At 46.7% G+C, this 19,328-nt stretch overlaps 1 protein-coding gene across 3 annotated transcripts in view; it reads left to right on the top strand.

Annotated features, from left to right (window-relative positions):
• The window catches only part of CHST1 (carbohydrate sulfotransferase 1), a 100,751-nt gene that overhangs the window by 14,933 nt on the left and 66,490 nt on the right, over positions 1-19,328 (top strand). The window contains exon 3 of one of the 3 annotated variants that reach the window (XM_030199483.1): positions 15,424-15,549. The exons of the other annotated variants lie outside the window; for them this stretch is intronic. The gene's annotated coding sequence lies outside the window, so the exon portion shown is untranslated. The remainder of the gene's footprint in view (positions 1-15,423; positions 15,550-19,328) is intronic. 3 annotated transcript variants of the gene reach the window in all.

Here is a 19,328-nt window from a genome sequence, read left to right as displayed (position 1 = left end):
TTGGCTCAATGGACTGACCCTGAGGGGCCTTTGAAAGTTGCCAGGCCAATGGGGCACTTATACCCTCTCAGTGAGGAGCACTTGGCACGCTTGGCCGTGCCTAAAGTGGATGCCCTAGTCACGGCTGTGACTAAAAAGACTATCCCTCCCAGTAGAGGGAGGGGTCGCCCTGAAGGACATGCAGGACCGACTGGAATCAGCAATCAAACGGTCCTTTGAGATTTCAGACCTAGCCTTACGGGCATCTGTGTGCAGTTGTTATGCTGCTCGAGCCTGCCTCGCTTGGTTGCAACAGGCAGTGGAAGAGCCCGGGGATGGAGCGAAGCCCCTTGCGGAGGTGGCACCGTGGATGGAGTCGGCCTTGTCATTTTTGTCTGACGCCCTCTATGATCTGGTCAGAGCTTCGGCTAAACAGGTGGTGGTGGCCGCTCGCCGCCTTCTATGGCTACGGCATTGGGCGGCTGACATGGCCCCTAAGCAAAGGTTGGTGGAGTTGCCCTTCCAGGGCTTTCTCCTATTTGGTGAGGAGTTTGAGAAAATTGTTAAAGGCCTGGGGGAAACTAAACCCCAGCGCTTACCCGAGGCTAGGCCGCGGCCTTCTTCCAAGGGTCAGGCGGTTCCCTCCTCTTCCAGACCTCGCTTCCGTGAAGCTAGAAGGTACCGTCCGGGGCGTTCTGCTGGGTTTACTTCACGTGCCCGCTTTCAGTAGAGGAACTCCTTTCGCTCGAACAAACGTTTCATCGGCCGGCTCAAGGCCTGGAGTTCATGGGCGACCCTCTCAATGATGGTGCGCTGGCCCACTCCTCAATTCCTGCAGTTGGAGGACGTCTTTCCCTCTTTCTCGAGGAATGGGTCAAGATTACCTCAGATCAGTGGGTTTTGAACCTGATCAGAGATGGCTACAGATTAGAATTCAGTGCCCCGGTGAGAGATGTGTTTGTGGAGTTCTGATGCAGCTCTGCCGTCTAACGGGCGGTGGTAGAGGAGACCTTGCAAGGCTTGTTGCACCTCGGGGCGGTGGTCCCTGTGCCTCCTGCCAAGATCGGCTACGGTCGCTACTCCATTTACTTTGTGGTGCCGGCAAAAGGAGGATCTTTTTGGCCCATACTCGACTTAAAGGAAGTCAACAAGTCACTAAGAGTGCGGCATTTTTGCATGGAAACCCTGTGCTCCGTCATGGCAGAGTTTCTCATGTCTCTGGACCTGAAAGAACCTTACTTGCACATTCCTATTTGGCCCCCGCACCACCGGTTTCTCCGGTTTGCGATGTTGGGAAAACATTTCCAGTTTCGTGCCTTGCCTTTTGGCCTTGCCACAGCTCCCCGAACCTTTTCCAAGGTAATGGTGGTAGTAGCTGCCTTTCTCAGGCGAGAGGGTATCCGGGTTCACCCATGCCTCGACGACTGGCTCATCAGAGTGGACTCTGCAGAAGAGAGTCATCATGTAACAGCCAGATTGAAGTAATCTCGGGGCTGGGTTGTCAATATACCCAAAAGTCACCTGACCCCCCCCCTCAATCTCTAGAATGTTTGGGGGTCCGTTTCGACAGCATGGGCGAGGAATGCCGTGTTATGATCTGGTAGAAGTGAGCCCCTGTGCCCTGACTGAGCACGGCAGAGATGGAGTGGCGCCGCACTCGGTCAGGCAGCCAGACAACCCCTAGCTTCACCTGGGAAGCGACCACTGTTCACCAAGAGTTGAGCTCCCAGCTGCAGGTGGCCACCAGGACTTTTGGAACTGGCGGGGTTGCACAGCCGCTGACCAGGCTGACGGGCAAGCAGACACAGTCCAATAGCCAAGTAATCCGTAGGGCAAAGAATAGTCAAACCAGTCCAAGGTCTAGGCAGGCAGCAAACAATCGTGGTCAGGAAAACAAGCCGAGGTCTGGTACACAGGAACTGAGGAAAGCTGGTGAACAGAACTCCGGCGTGGACCTCTGAGACAATTGAGGCCAAAGCAACGAAGGACTGAAGGCAGGGCCTTAAGTAGTGGAGGAATTAGGCTCAAGCATGTGCAGCTGATTCAAGATGGCTGCCCCCATCAGCAGAGGTGCCTACGTCCAAATATGGGCTTCCTTCCTGACCTTGTTACTCCAAGATGGCTTCCCAGGACCTGATCTATCCAAGATGGCTGCGGCCATTGATCCAACCCAGATGACGGTTGCCAGAAATAGGAAACAGAAACAGACCCTCCTTCCTCCCTGAAGCTAACCAACACCAAGATGGCCAGCTATCTTCGCTGGGCCGCGCAGGCCTGGCACCAGGTGAGGGACGTAACATGCCGCTAGCGCTTCCCGATTGGTGCCTGGTGGTAACAGATGCCAGCCTGCAGGGCTGGGGGCACATTGACAGGGAAGGCATGCCCAGGGTCTCTGGACACCCAAGGAGTCGGAGTGGTCCATCAATCGCTTGGAGTTGAAAGCGATATTCCAGGCGCTTCTGGCCTTTCACACAACCCTGGAGGGACTGGCTGTCAAAGTTCTGTCGGACAATACGACAGCAGTGGCCTACATAAATTGACAAGGCGGCACTCAGTGCAGGGCACTGGCCGTGCAGGCCGCGCAGATTTGCCACTGGGCCGAGCTACATCTGCAGTTTCTGTCAGCAGCTCACATTGCAGGTCAGAGCAACGTGCAAGCCGATTATCTAAGCAGGCATCAAATCGACCCAGTGGAGTGGGAACTGGCAGACGAAGTGTTCCTTCAGATCTGTGCCAAATGGGGGATGCCCGTAGCGGATCCTATGGCGTCAAGTGCAAATGCCAAAGTCCCGTGCTTTACAGCAGACGGAGAGATCCTCGCTCGGCGGGTTGGACGCCTTGGCTCAACCCTGGCCTCAGGGCCTCCTGTATGTGTTCCCTCCTGGGCCCTTGATAGGGCAAGTACTCCTGCGGATTCAGCTACATCAAGGAGAGGTGGTTCTCATTGCCCCGGATTGGACCAGGTGGCCATTGTATGCGGACCTCCGGCGGATGCTGGTGGAGGCTCCCCTTCCTTTGCCTCTGGTACCGAACCTGTTGTCACAGGGGCCGGTAACCATGGAGGACGCCTGCCGCTTTGGTCTTACGGCTTGGCTCTTGAGAGGGTGCAATTGAGAGACAAGGGCTATTCCAACAAGGTCATCTCCACTCTCCTTCAGGCCCGCAAGCGTTCCACTTCCGTTGCCTATGCTTGGATTTGTTGTCAGTTTGAGGCTTGGTGTGCTGCTAAAGCGATTACATCCATGCGGGCTTCTGTCTCGCCGATACTTGACTTTTTGCAGGCTGGTTTACAAAAAGGCTTGGCCTATAATTCCCTGCGTGTTCAAGTTGCAGCCTTAGCATGTTTCGGGGGAAGGTGGCTGGCCGCTCCCTGGCTGCTTATCCGGAGGTGGCACTGTTTCTTAGAGGGGTGCTTTGGCTCTGTCCTCCCATGCAGGCTCTGTGTCTGGCTTGGAACCTGGGGTTAGTTTTAAAGGCCCTTCAATGTTCGTCCTTCGAGCCGCTTAGGCGAGCTTCGGAGAAGGAGGTGACCCTAAAGACGGTCTTTTTGGTGGCCATTACTTCTGTGAGACGGGTGTCTGAGCTCCATGCGCTGTCCTGTCGAGACCCATTTCTGCATTTGCACCTTCTAGATGTGCGAAGGGCAGTATCTGCGCATGTCAAATGCTTTCAGGACCTCTGATCACCTTTTTGTTTTGTTGTCAGGTCCTCGCAGAGGGTCTCCAGCGTCTAAAGCTACTCTGGCTCATTGGCTCAAAGAAGCTATTTTTTTCAGCATATCTGCTGTATGGCCGGCCTCCGCCTGAAGCCTTTGAGGCACATTCCACAAGAGCGATTTCCTCTTCTTGGGCTGAAACTGGAGCACTCTCTCTTCAAGAGATATGCAGTGCAGCGACATGGGCTTCTAAGCTCTCATTTGCCCGACATTACAGGCTGGATGTGGCTGCCAGGAGGGATGCACATTTTGGAGCACAAGTGCTGGCGCGTGGTGTGGCCTGTTCCCACACTTTCTAGGGATTGCTTTGATACATCCCATTCGTAATGGATTCATCTGCTTGATGACAAAGAAGGGAAATACTGAGAGGCAGATGGAGCTAGCTGGCCAAGAGGCACTATGGTTTTTCAGTGCTCTCTATCTCCCCCTGCTGGTAGGTGGACACAACCCATTCGTAATGGATTCATCTGCTATGACTAAAGGAAAGAAAATTACCAAGGTAAGAATCTAATTTTCCCTTCCCTTTCCCTATTTGAGATTCTACATGGAATGTTGCTATTCCACTAGCAACATTCCATGTAGAAGCCTGCCCTTGCAGATCAGCAATGCAGCCGGTACGTGCAGGACGTCAGACTCGCAGAAACAGAAGCCTGCATGGCCGCATTGCTGATCTGCAAGGGCAGGCTTCTACATGAAATGTTGCTATTGGAGGAGTAGCCTAGTGGTTAGTGCAGTTGACTTTGATCCTGGAGAACTAAGTTTGATTCCCACCTCAGCTCCTTGCTATTGGAGGAGTAGCCTAGTGGTTAGTGCAGTTGACTTTGATCCTGGGGAACTAAGTTTGATTCCCACCTCAGCTCCTTGTGACTCTGGGCAAGTCACTTAACCCTCCATTGCCCCTGGTACAAAATAAGTACCTGAATATATGTAAACCGCTTTGAATGTAGTTGCAAAAACCTCAGAAAGGCGGTATGTCAAGTCCCATTTCCCTTTTTAGTAAAATGTGCAATCTTTCCTTTTGTTTGGAAGGCTGTGTATGCTGCTTTCTTATGCAATGGACCTATAACTTACACAGTTATAGGTCCATTGCATAATACCGGGGAAATAAGACTACATATAGTGATGCTTTCTGATGATCAGTCGCAGAAGTTTGCTGTTCTGCTGTCACTATGCATTCTGTTGCTGTTTTTATATCTTGTACCCAGAAACCCCATCCCCCACCCTTTTTAATGTTGAACTGATGAGTGATCTCTCCTTTGGACTTCTTGCACGGATAATTTCGAATGCAGTATACACACAGACTCCCACATTAATCTAATCTGGGATTTATATTCCACTTAAACCTATCTCTTCCCAAAGACTGCTTCATAACAATCCTTCTACCTCCAAGTATCATCCATTATTCTTTCCTTAAATGTTTTTAGTCTTATGCATTAATCCAGTGGTCTCTAATGTTTCTCAAACTTCACACTAACACTATTTACTTTTGTCTCACCTAGAATATAAACCGCACTAAACCCTGGAAAGGATATATTAGCGATATACAAGAATTAAATTGGATTGAATCCCATAGGGTACAAAACAGATTACAGACGTAGTAATACAGCTACAAGAGCCAGCAAATTAACTGGGAAATACAAATAAATTGATCAGTGTAAAATTAACAAATATTTTAAAAATAAAGAAGTTTTAAGAGTGCGTTGAAAAGAAAAGTAGGAATTTAAACATCTGGTAATACCTAGATAGGGAGTTTCAGCATTGAACAGCCTAAAATCTACAGCAACTCATAAAAATCCTAGAATAATGCAGACCTTTCATTGAAGGAAAATAAATAAGTGAAGTCTGAGATCTTAAGGTTCTAACATTCTTGAGGAAAAAAAAATAGATATTCCAGTCCAGCTCATTCGAGGATCTTAAAGATAATTTAAAATAGATATGAGCTTGTACTGGTAGCCAATGTAATTGGATTAGTAGAGGAGTGACTGTGTGCAGCAATATTTTGTAATGTTTGAAGCCTAGTAATCAGCATGGTTGAAATACTGGAATATATATATATATATATATATATATATATATATATATATATATATATCTAATATAATAAAACGCACCCTCAACGTTCTGAGGACAACGTTCTGTGAAGCCATGAAGCCATCTGACGTCACTCCCAGGCTGAAGGGTTCGTGGATTCGTGGTGTGAAGCCTTCAAGCCAGCCAGCCAGCCGTCTCTGCCCCGCCCTCGCGTCAAACGTCATGACGTCGAGGGCGGAAAAAAAAAAAAAAAACTAATCCGGCAGCGAAGCGTCAGGGAAGGAGGCGGCGCTCCCGACGTCTAGCCTTCCCTTCGCTGCGTTCCGCCTTCTTCTGACGTCAAGGATGACGTCAAAAGAAGGCGGAACACAGCGAAGGGAAAGCTAGACGTCGGGAGCGCCGCCTCCTTCCCTGACGCTTTGCTGCCGGAACCGCCACGGAGGTAAATTTAAAAAGAAGAAAAAAAACAAAAAGGGATGCATGGATGCGAAGGGGGGGGGGCATGGATGCGAAGGGGGGGGGGGAGAAGAGGGCGGGCCAGGCTGGGACATGGGAGAGAGAGGAGCATGGATGCGAGGGGGGGTCATGGAAGGGAGAGAGGGGACTTGCTGGAAAAGGATGAATGGAGGCGGCAGGGGACAGAGGAGCATGGATGGGCATGGATTGAAAGGGCAGGGCTCAGGGAGAGAGGGGAATTGCTGGAAAGGGATGAATGGAGGGGGCAGGGGACAGAGGAGCATGGATGGGCATGGATTGGGAGGGCAGGACTCAGGGAGAGAGGGAAATTGCTGGATAGGGATGAATAGAGGGGACAGATGGGCATGGATGGATATGGATTGCAGGACAGGCCTCAGGGAGAGAGGGGAATTGCTGGATAGGGATGAATGGAGGGGGCAGGTGACAGAGGAGCATGGATGGGCATGGATTGGAAGGGCAGGACTCAGGGAGAGGGGAATTGCTGGATAGGGATGAATGGAGGGGACAGATGGGCATGGATGGATATGGATTGCAGGGCAGGCCTCAGGGAGAGAGGGGAATTGCTGGATAGGGATGAATGGAGGGGCCAGGTGACAGAGGAGCATGGATTGGAAGGGCAGGACTCAGGGAGAGGGGAATTGCTGGATAGGGATGAATGGAGGGGACAGATGGGCATGGATGGATATGGATTGCAGGGCAAGCCACAGGGAGAGAGGGGAATTACTAGATAGGGATGAATGGAGGGGCCAGGTGACAGAGGAGCATGGATGGGCATGGATTGGAAGGGCAGGGCTCAGGGAGAGAGGGGAATTGCTGGATAGGGATGCATGGAGGGGACAGGTGACAGAGGAGCATGGATGGGCATTGATTGGGAGGGCAGGGCTCAGGGAGAGAGGGGAATTGCTGGAAAAGGATGAATGGAGGGGGCAGGGGACAGATGGCCATGGATTGGGAGGGCAGGGCGCACACTCTCTCATATACAATGTCTTTCTGACTCTCACTCTCACACACTCGCTTGGTCTCATAAACTCACTCTCACAGAGAATCTGTGTCTCACACACACTCTCTCTCTCGCCCACACACACACACTCTCTCTCACACTGTGTCTCACATACACACTTGCACACACTCTCATTCTCACACACACACTCTCTCACAAACACACTCACACCCAGACTCACTCTCTCTCTCACACACTCACACTTTCACTCTGACTCTCAAACAGTCACTCTCACATACACTCTCCCAAACATACACACTCCGAGGAAAACCTTGCTAGCGCCCGTTTCATTTGTGTCAGAAATGGGCCTTTTTTACTAGTATATTATATTATATATTTATATCATTGCAATAATCCAGATGTGAAAGCATTCAAGTTTGAATCAGTGGTGAAAAATGTTCTTCGAAAAATAGTGATCTAATAGTATGTCATTGACACAGGTAACACACGTACCTCAGAGTGACCACAGCCTGATTGCCATAGTAAAATCTCCTTTTTTTTTGACCATTAACAGTAATGTCTAATAATACAATCTTGTTTCTTCTTACGAACATGTGTGTATATATATATATATATGTATATTTCTTCAGTTAAGAGATTTTTTTAAACATATTTTTTCTTGTCTCTATTAAAGTCAATTCTCATTCAGTTTTTCCTTTTGAACTAAGGAAAAGTAATTGGATATATTTTTGCCACATTAGTACTACATTAAGGGGCATGTTTACTAAGGTGCGCTAAGGAATATAGTGCAAGTGGGAATAGCGCGCTTGTGTATTCGCGTTCATGCCACCATTAATGCGAGGTGCCAATAGCGCTTGCACGCACTACCATGATTGAAGCACGTTACACATGTGTTACTGACACTGGTGCGTTAACTAGTGCCTGTGTCTCAGTAACAAACATGAGTGGCCTCAATTAATGTGCATATATGTTACAATGCATGCATTAAGAATCCCTTTTACAGAGTGGCGTAAGCCCAACGTGAGCTTACTGCTCGCTGTTCCGGGACTACTGCCAGCTCAACGTGGCCGCCGGCTGTAGTCCTGCCCCGAGCACGCACCATTTCTGGGGGAAAAAGAAAACCCCCGGGTTAGCGCGGGAACCTTATTGCTACCTCAGTGGTGGTAAAGGCTCCCTGGGTGGCGGTAAGGACACACTGGCAGCAGAGGGAGCAGGCTGAGCTCCCACGATCCTGCATCTTCCTCCCTCTCTCAGCGGCAGTAATTTCCACGCACAGTGTCTACTGTGGCTAACCCGGAAGTGTTAGTCAAGCCATTTCTGGGGGTTTTCTTTTTCCCCCAGAAATGGTGCGCGCTCGGAACAGGGCTACTGCCGCAGCCATGTTGATCCAGCAGTAGTCCCGCGAGCGGTAAGCTCGCGTTGGGCTTACCTGTGCTCTGTAAAAGGTCTAGAGAAGACAGCAACTGTGTAAGTTGACAACTGCAGGTGGTATGACGCAACCTCACCTATGTCCACATTAATAGGATGCAATCTTGCCATTTACACAGCATGCATAGTCTCCCAACACATCCCTCCCCCCCATCTTTCTCTCTTGAAATGTGGCCCGTATGGTTCTCTCTTTATACATGATCATGATCGTGCTTTGTTTCAGCTCGTCAAACAGCTGTTTTTCACCATTATGGGAAGATATAGTGTCAATGCACATAGACATTATCCAAGTGTCTTTGTGAATGGCCAGAATCTACAATCATAGTACTGTCAATGCTCTACATATAACATGGCAAAGCAGTAGTGATATGTCACTTGTACCCTCACAATCTCCATGTGTTAATTAGATTGGAAAACTTGGGAGGAACAAGCATGGCACATCCACAGGGAGGTGAGAGTGGGAGGAAGCTGTTTGACCTGGGGAAGGCATTAAGAAAGAGTTTCTGCTTCTAGGAGGAAGGAAAGGGGAAGGTGAGAGGTTTGCCCCAGAGGACACCCAAATATGAGGAAGAGATGATGTGTGTGTGTGAGTAAGGGGCAGGAAGAGTTGAGGTTAGGAGGTAGAATAGGAAATTGGTAGGTTTGGAGGGGCTGGGAAATGGAGGGAGAGAACAGGGAGTGTGGAGGATGGCATGATACTCCTTGCGTGGGGGCTCAGGTCCATGCCACGCTATCAGTGATCACAGCAGACAGTGAGGATAACCATCCATATCTGACCTAGCTCAATAGTCACTGTAATGCTAGCTGGAGGGTTGATGTGGTCTCCACTGTGTAGAGGACACATCACCAGTGCTGATGCTGTGGTTCCACAATACAGGTGCTGCAGCTGCAGTCAGCTGCCAAGATTGTCTAGAGGCCTATTGGCATCTGTCTATTTACCCACCCCCCCCCACCCCATGGAGAGGGTGTAAGTGTATGGGAAGTTGTGCCTTTATTTTGTTTTGATGCCATAGCACTCAAGAAAAAGATCTGGATGTCATTGTAGATAAATCGCTTAAATCTTCTGCGCAGTGTGTGGCAGCTACCAAAAAAGCAAACAGGACGCTAGGAATTATTTTGAAAGGGATGGTGAATAAGACCGAAAACCACTATAATGCTTTGTATCACTCCATGGTGCATCCACACCTTAGATATAGCGGAATTAGAAAAGGTTCAAAGAAGAGTGACCAAAATGATAAAGGGGATGGAACTCCTCTCGTATGAGGAAAGGCTAAAGAGGTTAGGTTTCTTCAGCTTGGAAAAGAGATGGATGAGGGGAGATATGATTGAGATCTACAAAATCCTGAGTGGTGTAGAATGAGTTGAAGTAAATCAGTTTTTTACTCCTTCCTAAATTATAAAAACTAGGTTGACACTCGAGGAAGTTACATGGAAATACTTTTAAAACAAATAGGAGGAAATATTTTTTCACTCAACGTATAGTTAAGCTCTGGAACTCTTTGCCGGAGGATGTGGTAACAGTGGTTGGCATATCTGAGTTTTAAAAAGGTTCAATGGACAGATTCTTGGAGGAAAAGTCCATAGTCTGCTATTGACAGACATGGGAAGCCACTGCTTACTCTGGGATTTGTAGTATGGAGTGTTGCCACGATTTGGGTTTCTGACTAGTGCTTGTGACCTGGCTTGGCCACGGTTTGGAAAACAGGATAGTGGGCTTGATGGACCATTGATCTGGCCCAGTATGGCTACTCTTAAGATCTTATGTGACCACACAGGCCAAGTCTACAGTGTTTCTATTTTGTCATGGGTGACAGCCCAAAACATTTAATCAATGAGTTTATGGACACCTACAGTTGGAATAGCCATGCCCAACCTTTAAATAATGCAAATATGTATAATAGTATGTAGGTTCCTAGGGCGGATGCAGAAAATGTAACTGCCCAAGTAAGGCACTAAGACAGGCCTGAAGCATACTGGTGTCAGGATAATGTTGCTCTCTAGGCATTTCCTAACTGAATATGCTTCTTAGGAAGACAGAGGGCTTAGGCAGACACCCTTAAAGAACAAGGAGGTTTAGGTTAAAGGCTCCTAATTCTTAGCCACGCCTCTCTGGAAACTAGACTCACCCCAGTTGCAGTGGATGGACCGGGTAGTACTTACACCACACTAACACAAACTTTAACCGAAAAGTAAGTTCCTGAAAGATAATACACTAGTAGGCACCTTCTATAATCATTAACTTACCCCACAAGAGTAGACTTGTGTCACTGGTGTTCTCAGATAAATCACTCCATGGTGCTTTAAAGCACACAGTGAAGACTTCTCAGATGGGGTGAAAAAGAGCCTTGGACCAGGAAGCAACTCAAGCATATTACACATAGTTCAATATAACCTTTATTACACAACTCTGCTAGGAACCAAATTAAAGAGTGGAAGACATCATCAACACCTGACAACTCTTAACACAACTCACATGACCTATAAATGGATACAGGTGAGACATTTTGTTAAAACACACACCACTAAACCAATTTTCTACTAAATGGAAGTACCCCTACATTGGATCTATGCCTTAGCATTAAAGGTTTCTGCATCACCCTTATCAGTATGGTGCTAAAAGGTAACCACATAGCCTCAGACCATAATGGCATTATGTGAGCATTAAAATGTGTGCCACTCCTGAAACTGAGGTTTTGCCAGTGGGGGATGGTTTAAATGATTAAAATTGAGGAGGGAGAGTCTCACATCTAATATGGTAAGTGGTCATCATTCACTCACATTATGGCAAGTAGGGCGTTCTGGTCAACAGAAATACTGTTTAAAATCAGTAGTGACACAGGTTTCCCACAGTCCTGCTTTTGTAGCTCATGATAAGAAATAGGATAGCTTCATAGCACCCACCCCTTTCCCCACACAACTCTGTGGCACCATCTGTTGCTAATTAAAGCACACAAACTACATTGCTTAGTCTTTCTAATCCTCCTAGGTCAGAGAGTGGTTCACATTTGGGCCTCAAATGCTAGAATACCAGGACACCTCATACCAATGTTACATGGAGGCATATTTTCAAAGCACTTAGCCTTCCAAAGTTCCATAGGTTTCTATGGAACTTTGGAAGGCTAAGTGCTTTGAAAATATGCCTAAAGGACTTAAAGAGGAGTATTACCTCAGTACAGCAATCTGAAGGGGGGAAGACAACCAAATCTTCACATTCTACACTTTTTTGATCCTTAGTGAGAGCTACAGTACCTATCCCACATAACAAACAGCATTTCAACACTGAAGATCCATGCATTACTACCCTTTATGTTGGTCACATGGTTTAATGCTGCCAAAACAATAAAATGCACAGCAGTGTAGTGCACTTGGTTACTTTCATGAAGAGTACTGTTTAAGGGAAAAATCCATTAAGACTTGTGCCCAGCAAACAAAACCCTACAATTTACCACCTCCCTCTCCCATTACTTATTGTACCATGTACACGTCACCACAACGCCCAAACATACACATTACTCTGTACCACAAATCCTAGCAGATGGAAAGGTTAGTCACAGAGTATACTCACAAACACATTTATTTATTTATTTATTTATTTATTTATTTATTTATTTATTTATTTATTTATAGCATTTATATCCCACAATTTCCCACCCACGGGCAGGCTCAATGTGGCTTACAACAGTCTGTAAAAACATACATCAAATCAGCAAACAAACAATCAATTTCTTAAAAGTGTTAAGAGAGAAAGGGTAAAAGCAAAGAAGGGAAAAAGAGAAAGAGTAGTGGTGATCAATATGACGCCTTGACAGAGACATTTCAGAAGTAAGAGATGCTAGTCGGAATTTGAGCGTAAGCACTAACATTAACATTTCCATACCTGTTTCCTATCTTACTGTCAAGCCTCTTAAGTCTTGTTAATTGTAAAGCCTCAATATCTTGAAGTATAACCTTGGCACACCAGTACACACCTGAAGTCTCTATTTTCTGAAGTTTTTTTTATTGAATAAATCACAGATAATTTACTCACAGTCAGATGTTCAGAAGTGTTGGCCCAGGGCACAGAGACTGTAATTCTGAGAGTTGTATCAGTGGCAGCTTTATTGCAGAGGTGAGAGAATAGTTAAGTAGGCAGAAATAGCTCAGAGCTGGGTGACTGGAGAGTGCAATATCTCATCAGGAAGATATATTCAAGGTAAAAAAAACCAAGTTCGTTCCAGGGAGTTTTAGCAGGACTAGTGCTGTCTGAAGCAAGATGGAGAATGCCTCATGGCAAGGGGGAGGGAGAGGCTAAGAAGGGCTCACACAGGCCCAGGGAGGAGGGGGTAAATAGACCAATGGAGATAGAGCCTGCCATCGGGTAGCAAGGGGTGGTCCTAGAGGACAGCCTTCGATTGGAGAGAAAGGTCGTATCTGGCTGACCTCTCAGGACAGAGATAGTAAGAATGACCAGGAAATGATAGCAGGTAGACAAAGGAGCCGAGCTTGGCTGAGAAAGAGAGGAGGTCTGGGTGGCCGCACAACCAGTGGTAACAATTCTTATACAGACAGACAAGTGTGGCTGCATTGCCTGTGAACTACATTATACACAATGCATTGCTCACGTATCTTTGCAATGGGAACTGCAGCGATGAAGATCCTTAGAAGTGAGAATGACAGTAAAGGCATTAAACACATTTTAGGGTCACATAAACTAGTGCAAGGCTGTCAGAGGACAGAACACTTACTACCACACTCATTGCTACCTAGGTCACAGAAAAGACTTTCTTGGCACATTCTTTGGTCAGGGAAATGAATGAAGAGTATCTGAGGAGGTTTAGAAGCACCAAGGCACCTCTTACCAACATGCACAATCATTGTCCTAAACAGTAATTAAAACACTTTACCTCAAACATTCATCTCATCTCTCAAACACACACAAGTTCATCTGTGCAGAGAAGCCATAAGGTCACAGCTACCAGCACACCACCTAAGCTAAAAGTGAGATGAGGGAAGTGAAAAACACAAAACGTGGCTCCAACCTCAAGCATGAAAGGCCTATACCTCCCACATTACTCTACCCAACTTTCTACAAACATAGGACACAACCCTTGAGGCAAGCACTGATTCCAGTAACATAGCATCTAATATTGATAAAAAAAACCAAAACAAAAAACATCAAATCTGTGAGTTAAAATAAGGAAGCAAAGACAGGACGTGTTAACCAAAGGTTTCAGCAGAGAGAACTTACTTGGAGACAGACAGCTGCACACCACTGTGCTAAAAGGACATGGTTGTGCCATGTGACGCTTTATATAGATGGATGTACATGTGTAGAAAAGACCACACGTACACACACACATGCTGTTTGCTTGCAAAGCATCAAGGCAACAATATTCCCAAAACAAAGTCCCAAAGTTGACACAGACCTGAAGGAGGTGTCTTTCTGGACACTCTTCAGAATCCATAGAATATGTTGAATGCATTTTGGACCACACATTTCTTCAAATGCTGATTTAACAGGTAAGGTATGTTTGTACAATTTGGTTACCTTACAGAACATGGCAGGTGCAGAAATACTTGATCCATTCTCCTGTGTGGTGTGAACTGTAGCCTTCACATTGCATGCCACTATGTCAGGACCAGCAGACCATGGGAAGCAGCCATCGAAAGGAGCAGCACGCAGGCAGGAAGCATGAGGGAATAAGAGCGGAAAGCAACCTGATCCTGCGCAGGGTCCTTGCAAATTTTGAGGAATTATTCAGGGCCCTGAGTGTGCATATGTCCTCTGCATCGAAGGACTTAATTTGGGGCAGAATAACCAGGGCAGTGAATAACCTAGGGGGTGGCTTCCGAGGCGATCTGCCACTTTCACAGATGCGACGAGCTGCCGATTTAGAGATTTTTTTTTTTAATGCAGGGGGGCCCGGTGGTAGACAGAAGGGGGCTGTCGAGGGAGCTGAAGGTAGGCAGGTGGAGACTGGGAACTGCGGCGCCGGTGGCCTGGGAGCAGGAGAGGGAGAGAGACCCAGGCACCGGGCCCCCCATGGAGGCCTGGGGAATTTTGCCCCCCCCCCCCCCTTGGTGGTCCTGCCAAACCCATGTGTGCATTCATCCCCCAGTGTATCTTTGCAGACTGGAAATTCTGACAACCTTGCTGTGCAGCCATAAAGCTGTCTGTAGCTATATCTTAAGGGCATAATACATTTTATGGTCAAATATTGGCAGCAGATGCATATTCTGAAAGGCTGTGTGCATCACATACCCATCCACTTCACGTATATAGCAGAATGAGCTGAATATCTTGCCACCCCTACCTTGGAAACGGCCTTCCTGACTCCCACACCAGACCTAGAATATGAATAACCTGTGGCCACACCCTTCCCCCAAAGCCCTTCCAGGTGGTCAGATGTCAAGTATGAAATGGCACCTCACAAGGTAGATGGGGGATCTGTTAATGCTTGCCATTCTGATGAATGAACCCAGACTCCAGGGTCTTCCTTGCATGTAGCATATTGAATGTCTGTTCTAGGTAGTCACTTGGAGCATTGACACAAAGGGACTGTCACGACACCCTCAACCTGTGTTCAGTTCCCCCTGCTGCTCTTTTTGTGTAATGGCAACTCAGATAACTTTTGTCTTGCTCAGTTTCCAATCATCAGTGTTTTATTTTTGGAGATGTCAGTGACTCCCAAAAACAGTCAGTCCTTACCTACCTGCTAATCCAGTGAGGACAGACCATATCATGATACTTTAATTATATATGAGCAGTACCCAGAAATATATTATGCAAGTAATTTCCCAAAGCAGTTGATGTTTGAGGCTTGAAAGTTGAATTTTACATTCTCCTCTACAGGACCCAGTGGTGAAACATCTGGAGCAGTAAGGCCCAGCCTATCAGGCCCACCCACACTGGGCTTAGCACAGCCTGAACAGGCACATCAGCAGGAGAAAAAGGGAGGAGAAGAGGAGCAGGAGGAGGGTGAGTCTGTAATTCTCCACCTCTCTACACAGAGCAGCTCTGAGGTGGAGCATGTCTCTAGACTCCGTGTCCTTATGATCCCTGGAGACACAGGAGGAGGCCGAGGGGGGAGGAGTTGCAGGCACCGTTATCTGGGAGGCCAGAGGCTCCAGAGTCCCAGGTACCGACGGATGGGAGATAGGGACCCCAGCCACTTGTGTCAGCCCTAGCTGCATCTATGATAGAAATCCTGTAGGCTGTGCAGGCAAGGGAGGACATGCACCAGGAGGGCTTGGAGGGTCACTTTGTTGCCATCCAAAACCAGCTGCAGGGGATCTGTGAGGCCATTTTGTCTGGCTTGAGAGCTCTGAATGAGACATTGCAGCAAGGAATTGAGGCAGTGATGGCAAAGAGAGAGAGGCCTGCAGCAGCAGCAGCGGCACCACCCCTACCTCCAGCACCACCACAGCGCCGCCATTGACATTCCAGAAAGATCCCAAAATTGGATCCTTGAGGGGTCTGTAGGCATTATTCTAACTTATGCTTCTTTCTGTTGTGTTGAAGTTACTGTTTTTTTTTTGTTTTGATGGTGAAGTTAACCTATTTTTGTTACATTTATTTTTCATCACAATAAATATGTATATATGAGCACACTATCTACAGTGCAATGTGCCTTTCTTGTAGTGAAATAATTCGAGTACAATGCTGAGATGACATACCCTGGTGTGTTGCCACTTTAGCTGAGGTCCAGAGAAACCTGACCAACTATGCTGATGTTCAGTTTCATTAGTCAGATGTTTACTGTTGTATGCACACTGTCAGTGTTTCCCAGACTTGGTCCTAAAGGCACCCCCTAGCCTAACAGGTTTTTAGGATATCCATAGTGAATATTTATGAGAGAGATATGCGTGCAGTGGAGGCAGTGCATGCAAATCTTTTTCAGGAGTAATCATTTTGGATATCCTGAAAACTCGACTGGCTGGGGTGCCTTCAGGACCAGGTTTGGGAACCACTGCACTGTCATAAGAACATAAGTATTGCCATACTGGGAAAGACCAAAGGTCCATCAAGTCCAGCATCCTGTTTCCAATAGTGGCCAATCCAGGTCACAAATACCTGTCAATCTTCTGTGGCCCAAGGTGAACCTCATACAGGCCCAATCTATGCTGCAGGTTTCAAGGTGTAAATAGGTTTATAGATGAGATGTTGAGAGTGAGGGTCACATCTGCACAGAAGGTCCAGAGCCAGTAGATCTGACCCTTGGTGCTAATCACAAAGGTGCCTTTATATCACATCACACATTTCTGTATGTGTGCATCCAACTTACAATATAAGCATGTTGCAGCATAACAGAATGACTCCTTCCTCACAAAAAATGTGATGACAATCATACTACCTTGATGATTTTAGGTGTGAGACCATGACTCTGCAGGCTGTGTGTGGTGACATCTCTTTACATAAGACATAGAGAGGGTTCAAGGTACAGAACACAATGTAGAGCACAAAACAGCACCAGAGCCTTGAGGAATGGGACAGATGCTTTGATTCCACTATGTAGATATGCTAACCCTACACAGTGTATTAAAGCCTTTGTCCCATTTTTCAAGGCTCTTGGTGCTTTTGGGGCTCTAGACATCTCTTTGCAACTACAAGAAGGATATTCAACATTATTGGCAAACTGAAAGAGCCAAATCTCTTAATTAATCTTGGAGCCTTACCTCCAAATCTATCCTTAGACTACCCCCAAAACATGATCCATGATGTCTTAGCTTAACAGTGGGCCATCTTTGACATCTACATAGTAGTTTTTAGGGAGCCTATGGCAATGCTGACTGCAGGACATTTTTATATAGTACTGAACACAACAGACTATAGTCCTAGAGCCATTTAAGAGACGCTAACATAACTATATTACTGTCATACCTAGTTACAGCAGAGAACTCTTATGCCCAGCCCATGCACAGCATGGTCTGTAAACACCTACCTGTTGCTGGTGTAGCACTCCACATCAACTATCTGCAATGCAGAGGACATGCAGAAAGCTTGGACTCTAGTAAGATGTTCATATGGATGCAAAATTGGGTTACAGAGGCTACATTGAAGTCAGACAGGCAGCATGGGAGGGAGAGGTGAATTTGAACCCACCACCCCAGGATGGCATAACCATTAAAAGGGGCCTTTTAAATGTTTTCAGGTAGGTTGCCCTGATGCTAGTTGAATTGAAGACGTGGTGGGGTGTGAAAGTCTAGGAACATCACACCACAATGTGGGAATTGCACTGCACACTCAGAGCTGTTCTCAACATGTTACAGCAGCCTTTTTTTGTGTTGGCACCAACATTTCTATGGCTTGACAACATAGCGAGTGGTAAGGCTAGAGCCACCCTAACCAGTTACAAAGACGGTAAGGACCCTTTGTCCAATCCCTTCATCGAAATAAACGCCCAAATCTTGACATTTAGGTCGTCCCTAGAGATGGTCGTCCTTAGACTTGGTCGTTTCTGATTTTCGGCGATAATGGAAACTAAGGACGCCCATCTCAGAAACGACCAAATGCAAGCCATTTGGTCGTAGCCGAGGAGCCAGCATTCGTAGTGCACTGGTCCCCCTGACATGCCAGGACACCAACCGGGCACCCTAGGGGGCACTGCAGTGGACTTCAGAAAAAGCTCCCAGGTAACTCTCATGACTAAATTGAAACAAACGATTGCATCTGGTAAGAACATACTACTTCTACAATTTGATATGTCAAGCACTTTTGACATGGTTGACCATGGAATTTTATTGCACATCCTTGAATACTTTGGAATTGAAGGCAACGTCCTCAATTGGTTCAAGGGATTTTTAACCACAAGATCATACCAAGTAACATCTAATTCGACTATTTCAGCCGCACGGGTACCTGAATGCGGAGTACATAAGTACATAAGTAGTGCCATACTGGGAAAGACCAAAGGTCCATCTAGCCCAGCATCCTGTCACCGACAGTGGCCAATCCCCAAACGTAAAAACATTCCAGACAAGTTATACCTAGGATCCCCCCTCTCGCCGACTCTATTCAAATTAATGATGATACCATTGGCCAAATTACTATCAAATCAAAACCTTAATCCATACATTTACGCAGATGACGTAACGATCTACAACCCATTCAAACAAGACCTAAAAGAAATTTCCAATGACATCAACCAAAGTCTCAATATAATGCATTCTTGGGCGGACGCATTTCGGCTAAAACTCAATGCAGATAAAACCCAGTGCCTAATACTCACCTCACAATACAACAAGAAAGAATTCACCGCCATTAACACACCAACTCTAAACCTTCCTATCTCAGAAACCCTAAAAATTCTTGGAGTCACTATTGATCGACACCTAACACTAGAGAACCACGCGAAAAACATAACCAAGAAGATGTTCCACTCTATGTGGAAATTAAAAAGAATAAGACCTTTCTTCCCAAGGAGTGTTTCCGCAACCTGGTACAATCAATGGTGCTCAGTCATCTAGACTATTGCAACGCACTATATGCCGGCTGCAAGAACAAATAATCAAGACACTCCAGACAGCTCAGAACACTGCAGCTAGACTCATATTTGGCAAACCAAAATTTGAAAGTGCCAAGCCCCTATGAGAAAAACTACACTGGCTCCCACTCAAGGAACGCATCACGTTCAAAATATGCTCACTAGTCCATAAAATTATCCATGGAGATGCACCAGCTTACATGTCAGACCTGATAGACCTACCACCTAGGAATGCCAAAAGATCATCCCGCACATTCTTTGATCTGCACTACCC

This window comes from Microcaecilia unicolor, chromosome 4 (genome assembly GCF_901765095.1).
Source record: "Microcaecilia unicolor chromosome 4, aMicUni1.1, whole genome shotgun sequence".
NCBI lineage: Eukaryota > Metazoa > Chordata > Amphibia > Gymnophiona > Siphonopidae > Microcaecilia > Microcaecilia unicolor.
This window is presented reverse-complemented; position numbering and strand designations above follow the sequence as displayed.